This window comes from Rhinopithecus bieti, unplaced genomic scaffold (assembly GCF_001698545.2).
Source record: "Rhinopithecus bieti isolate Rb0 unplaced genomic scaffold, ASM169854v2 scaffold_14665, whole genome shotgun sequence".
Lineage (NCBI taxonomy): Eukaryota > Metazoa > Chordata > Mammalia > Primates > Cercopithecidae > Rhinopithecus > Rhinopithecus bieti.
This window is the reverse complement of record NW_016808467.1, coordinates 2,286,063-2,291,834: the sequence shown is the minus strand read 5'-3', so window position 1 is coordinate 2,291,834 and position 5,772 is coordinate 2,286,063. Positions and strand designations below refer to the sequence as shown.

Sequence of the window (5,772 nt, the reverse complement as noted above, 5' to 3'; positions counted from 1 at the left end):
AGGGAGCGCAGCATCTTTCTATAGTGGCTCAGAAGCACTGCCCTGGTATCTGAAAAACAGTGCATTCATATGGCCTATATGCTCATCTAAAACAACATTTAGCAGAATCTTTCCATTTTTTTTCATGTTTAAATTGTATTTTTATCTGTGTGTGCTTGTTTTTAACCTGAGAGCAGCTCACTAACAGGGATATTATCTGGATTTTGGAAGGCCTACTTTTTACAAAAATCAATTTTAGAGATGCTCTTAAGTGCCAGGCTTTAATTTCACAAAATATATCTAAACTTTTAAAGGTTCATTTTGCAGTAATTGAAGATCTAGGAATATTTATTTTTCAGTTCTTCATTATCATTTCTTCATTATTAAGCAGAAGCGAATGGATATTAATTAATGACCATAACAACAAATAGAGGTTAATTGAACCACATTTTTTTTTAAAGTTTTAAAGGGCTTATAACTTGAACACAAACACTTACAGAAGAGCAAGTTCTTAGGATGACCTTCTAAATGATTTACTTGGAGATCTGAGATGTATATTTTTAAAGTTGAATATGTTAGCCAGGAGGATACACACACACAAATGTGTTCTTTCCTTGATATGTATCCTCCAGAGCCCAGCAAGCATCAGGAAAAGGACTCCAGGGAACATTGCTGAAAGGATTGAATTGGCTTAAGAAGCAGACAACCAAACCAGCTAGGGAGTTTTGCGCTACATCTCAGACAGTTTATTAAAAAAGCAAAGGGGATAAAAGTTCCCCAAAGATCACATGCTAGCTATGCCTTAAAACTGTGATTTTAATTCTGTGGTGTTGAAACTGTGTCAAATAGCCTATAGCAAGATACGTCCTATGTGCTGCAAAATGATGCAAAATAAATACTCACTGTGTTTTGAGAACAAACTCATTAGTAGAGGAAACACTGTACTTTACACACCCTAAGGATATTTGAGTGTTCACATAGGCACGTAAATGTTGATGTGAAGTGTCATTCATAGGTGACGGTAGCTATATATTTTTTCATTAACATAACTATTGGATTTCTATTAAATTGAGTAAGGCTTTATGAGATCTGTTGGTTTAGGAAAAAACACCTAGATAAAACTAATTATAAAAATGGCTGTAATTTTCATTTTCAATGACATTTTCACTTTCAAAATGTTTTACTTTATCATTTGAAAATAAAACCCTGTTAAATAAGTAATATTATTTTTAGCCCAATTTTACAGGTAGAGGAATTAAGGGAATCGAAATTGGAATTTCCCAGGACTCTGACATGAAGATTTGTATGCATGGCATTTATTAAGAAGTACAGGCTGGGCACGGTGGCTCACACCCGTAAATCCCAGCACTTTGGGAGGCTGAGGTGGGTGGATCACCTGAAGTCAGGAGTTTGAGACCAGCCTGGCCAACATGGTGAAACCCCATCTCTAGTAAACATAGAAAAATTAGCTGGGCATAGTGGCATGTGCCTGTAATCCCAGCTACTCGGGAGGCTGAGGCAGGATAATACCATGAACCCAGGAGAGGGAGGTTGCAGTGTGCCAAGACTGCACCACTGCACTCCAGCCTGGGAGACAGTGAGACTCTATCTAAAAAAAAAAAAAAAAAAAAGATGGAACTATACTTGGGATCCACATCTGTAGAAGGGAGGAGAGAGAAGGAAGATCAGCAGAGAAGTTGATATGCAAGCTGATGCCATGAAGCTCTCAGCAGACATCATGTAGATCTGGCATCACTCTTCAGAGGTCAGATCTCAGGGGCATTAGACTTGCATGTATCTCCCCACCATGATTAGTCATGTAAAGACGCAGGAAGTCTGTTTTTTTTTTTTTTCAGCTGCACTGTTCCCCAAAGAGACTGATAGCTAAGGATGGTTGCATGGTAGCATTCCTAGCAACTAGGAAATAAGTTCTTTATTCTTAAAGGGTTACCTGGATGTCACAAAACAGCATGCAACACAGAGGGTATGGAGTTACAGGGACAAAAGGTGTATGTAAAAAGATGATGTAGTTTGAATGTATGCCTCTGCCAAATCTCATCTTGAATGTTGGAGGCAGGGCCTGTTGGAAGGTATTTGGATCACGAAGGTGGATCCCTTAGGAATGGCTTGGGCTAACCCCTTGGTGATAAGTGAGCTCTCACTCTGAGTTCACATGAGATCTGGTGGTTTACAGGTGTGTGCCACCCCTGCCCCTCTCTCGCGCTTGCTTGCTTCTGCTTTCATCATGGGATGTGCCTGCTCCCTCTTCACTTTGCACAGTGATTGTAAGCTTCCTGAAGTCTCTCTAGAAGCCAAGCAGATGCCAGTACAGTGTTTCCTATAAATCCTGCAGAACCATGAGTCAATTAATCCTGTTTTCTTTATAAATTATGCAATCTCAGATTTTTATAGCAATGCAAGAACAGCCGAATAAATAAGACAAACTAGATTTTATAATTCTAATTTCTATTTCTGTGTTACTACACCATGAAATCTCCATATTAGCTTTTGTAAATTGTTCTATCATTTTACCAATCTACATGACTTCACTTTCCATTCATAAACTTATCTAGAACTGAGCTTTTAAACAACATCTAACTGTAAGCAAAGAAGTTTGTTTGCAGGTTATAAAAATGAAGCAATATTAGCAAAATTTATATTTAGCACTTTCATTTTCTGAGCTGACAAATATGCTCAAATATGTTTAAAAATATTATATATGCATCTATTTAAGAACAAGGGCATATGCAACTGCAAATAGTGATATTTTTAATTTGAAGCATCTCTGTATACCAACAGGAGGATTGATAATTATTAAAAAAAAAAAAAAAAAAAAAAAAAAAAAAAAATCACCCGACAAGGGGACAAACCTATAAGGCATCCCCAAGTTTCTTTTTCTCTGACTACATGGTAGTGATCAAATTATGAACTACACACTTATTCTTGAACCCAGAATAACAGGATAATACAAAGAGCAAGCATTTAGAGAAATATTCATTTTCTAAAAGAGTGTAAATAGTTTGGTTTAAGGTGGATTTTTCAGTGCAGGAGTTTGAGTAGGATTGGATAAGTTAAGTGGTTTAAGATCAGTGAAAACAGCAAGGTGAACGTTTTGGGGCAAGAGGTTCAGACAGTCTTAGGGCATAAACCTCAGTGAATGTTGTCTACTGAAAAGCTGATCAGATTGCAGGGAAGTTCCTAAATTGAACACTCAAGTTCTTTGGACAATAGTCTCCTGGATTATAGCAAATTCACGTAAATGTAGACAGTTGTGTTTGAGGGAAGATGATTTCTTTCTCACAGTGAAGAGAGTATCAGCCAGTTAAAATGCCAGCCCTTGGATCTTAGCTGCTCCACAACTAGCTGTGGGCTTTGGATACATCTATTAATTTCTCCATAAGTCAGTTTTCTTGTTTGTGCTTATCTTACATCAGAAGTTAGTCATGAGGATTAAATAGACAACACTAGAAACAATTGGAAGTGTTCCTAATACATAGTAAGTAGGTTATTACTATTTTCCTCACTCCCCTTACCATTCATTTGTATCATATACACAATCCCACACATATCTGGTTCTTTTTGGCAAGGGCTAAGGACTAAGGACTAAGGAAAAATAAATGATGAAGTTGATTTAGAGGTTTATAGTATTGAAGCATTTACATCATTGACTATTTATGTGACATACATGTGCGTGTGTGTACATATCAATAAAGTTATTTTTCATGGCTCTGCTAACTCTATAGAAGTAAAGTGGCACATAACAGATTGCCAACAAGAAGAAAACACTGGAAAGTATCTAAGTTTTTGCTTAGCACACCTGTCAGAAATTATCCCAGTCTCCTGATATTTTCATGAATACTAACCCATCATTACTGACATGTTTCTGTTTTCCTATGAAAGATGTGGCAATTCACTGTCACTGTGATTATCAAAATAATCAAGGGTCAAGTTACAGTGGAACCAGAAAACAAGGTTCATAATATCCAGCTTGTTTATTCCTTTATTCTTCCAAGAAATATTTATTGAGTACCTATTAGGAATCAAGCAAGGTTTGTATGTAGGACGTGAACGGAATTTTGTAAACTGTCTTTTGTGCATCTCATCATATTACATCTTAATTTTCTATCCTGCTATTTTCTATCCTACTGTAACCCTGTCTCATATTCCTTATTTAACTTTATCTTGTCCTGCAGACATAGCCTCTTTTAAAACTTTCTAAAATATAACAGGTTATATCCATTACCTTTAATTAAAGACATTCAACAAAGGAAATTCTGTGGGAAAGTTCAAGATTGAGCAATTTTTAAGAATATTTAAATGTGGTTACTGGAGTCAAGCAGACCCTGTGTTGCAGCTTCCAGAGCTTGGCTGGTCTCTGGTCCTCAGCTTGGCCCTATGGACCTGGCTGGACACTCCCCCGAGGACAGTGGGGAGCCTGGTGCCCAGTGGCCCTAGGACTGATGCAAACCATTGAGCAGCTGGCTGGCTGGGCCTGCAGGCACACAGGTGCCAGCCAAGGCTGGGTGGAGCTTATCCAAATAATTGTTAACATCAACCCCCTGGAGAATCTGAAGGTATACATCATCAGTCTATCTCCTTGGTGGTCTTTATGATCGTTGTGGGCACCATGGCATAGCTTTCCCAACCCTGGACTGTTTCTTCAAAATCTGGGAGATTAAGTCACCAGAAATGGCAGAAGATCGGAATACTTTTCTGCTATGGTTCAATGATTTGGACTTGCATGCATCAGAAAATGAAACAGTAAAGCATCTCAAAAATGACACCAAAACTTCGGGAAGCATAATGACCATGCAGACCAGAGCATCTACTAGGTCTTCCCAGGCCCTGGAGGATTCAGGCCCAGTTAACATCTCAGTCAAAACCATCCTAACCCTGGACCCACTCAAATTATTTGGAGGGTAGTCTCATGGCATCACTCATCTGTATTCAATCATTTTAGGTCATCAGATTGGACTTTGAGACAGAGAAGCCCACGAAGGGATAAATATTACCTTTACTCTGCCTGCAACTTGAACATCAGATAGCTGTGCTCTTGATGGTCCCCATGAGCAGATGGTGTTCACAGCCTGCATGACCCTCAGGGACACCCCAGGTGTGTTCCCCTTCACTGTGCAGCCACCGCACTGTGTTTCTGACACACAGCAATGCTACACTATGGTGCAAGATCTTTGGAACTGATAGAAAGGCCAACACAATACGCTCAAGATTACAGTGTTTTCTGGTGTTAGTAAAAGGCCCATTGAAAAAGGCTATCATGCTTTTAATCCCAAGCATACAGTTATTGCTCCAGATGATGACTGTTCATTAATAAATTTGCACCTTATGCATGCCAGTTACTTCCTCTTCATAATGGTGATAATAGTGTTTTGCTATACTGTTATCAAAGGCAGACCCAACAAATTGTGTCAGAGCAATCCTAAATATTGTCCTGAGAAGACAGCTTCAGCTGAAACCTAATCCCACAGCTTCTTGTTTTCTGAGAGAGACTGAAAGAACTATAATCCTTGCCTGTTGAACCCAGCTTGGGTCTGGACACTCTGTGATACTTTATCTTGCAATGTTGTGTTATTCCAGCAAAAGACATTTCAAGTGCCTGTAACTTACTTGCATTTATTTATTTATTTATTTATTTATTTATTTATTTATTTTTGAGACGGAGTCTCACTCTGTCTCCGAGGTTGGAGTGCAGTGGCGTGATCACAGATCATTGCAATTCCGTTTCCCAGGTTCAAGCCATTCTCCTGTCTCAGTCTCCTGAGTAGCTGGGATTAC

The 5,772-nt window shown here is 38.6% G+C and overlaps 1 pseudogene; it reads left to right on the top strand.

The window, feature by feature from the left end:
• The first annotated feature begins 4,439 nt into the window (after window positions 1-4,439).
• LOC108538568 (transmembrane protein 248 pseudogene) lies at window positions 4,440-5,457 on the top strand (annotated as a pseudogene).
• The last annotated feature ends 315 nt before the right edge of the window (window positions 5,458-5,772 follow it).